The sequence below is a fragment of the Sinocyclocheilus anshuiensis genome, unplaced genomic scaffold (assembly GCF_001515605.1).
Source record: "Sinocyclocheilus anshuiensis isolate Anshui unplaced genomic scaffold, SAMN03320099.WGS_v1.1 scaffold907, whole genome shotgun sequence".
Classification (NCBI taxonomy): domain Eukaryota; kingdom Metazoa; phylum Chordata; class Actinopteri; order Cypriniformes; family Cyprinidae; genus Sinocyclocheilus; species Sinocyclocheilus anshuiensis.
The window spans coordinates 1,407,421-1,407,893 of record NW_015546133.1 but is presented as its reverse complement, the minus strand read 5'-3'; positions in this window follow the sequence as shown (position 1 = coordinate 1,407,893).

Sequence of the window (473 nt, the reverse complement as noted above, 5' to 3'; positions counted from 1 at the left end):
TCCGGTGGGCTTGCGGCAACCACATGTGACGACCCCAGGCTGGACTCCGCTTCGTCCACGGTTAAAGCCGATCTGGCGATCCACAGCGCGAAGTTGATGTATTTCCTCAGCGACCATCAGCTCTCAGCTCTAGGCATGACGAAGCAGATATCGTCCTCTTTTGGAAGACCAAACAAAGTAATTCACAACAAAAAACAATACTACAGCGAGAATAAAAGTTATGCCTTCTTTTTTTGTGTGAACATTTGGGTGGCGTTATGCAAATCTTCCCACATCGTGACGTAGACATGTGGGGGCGTGTTAGAACGAGCCGTTTTAGGAGGGCGTGGTTGACTCTTAACTTTTATAAAGAATATCTCTTTGGATTTGAGAATTTAGTCTTTGCAACTTTACAGATCTTCTTTATGCACCAAGAGCTTGTAACACTCCAAAGAGAAAGGAAAAATTGAAATCGCATCATATGACCCCTTTAA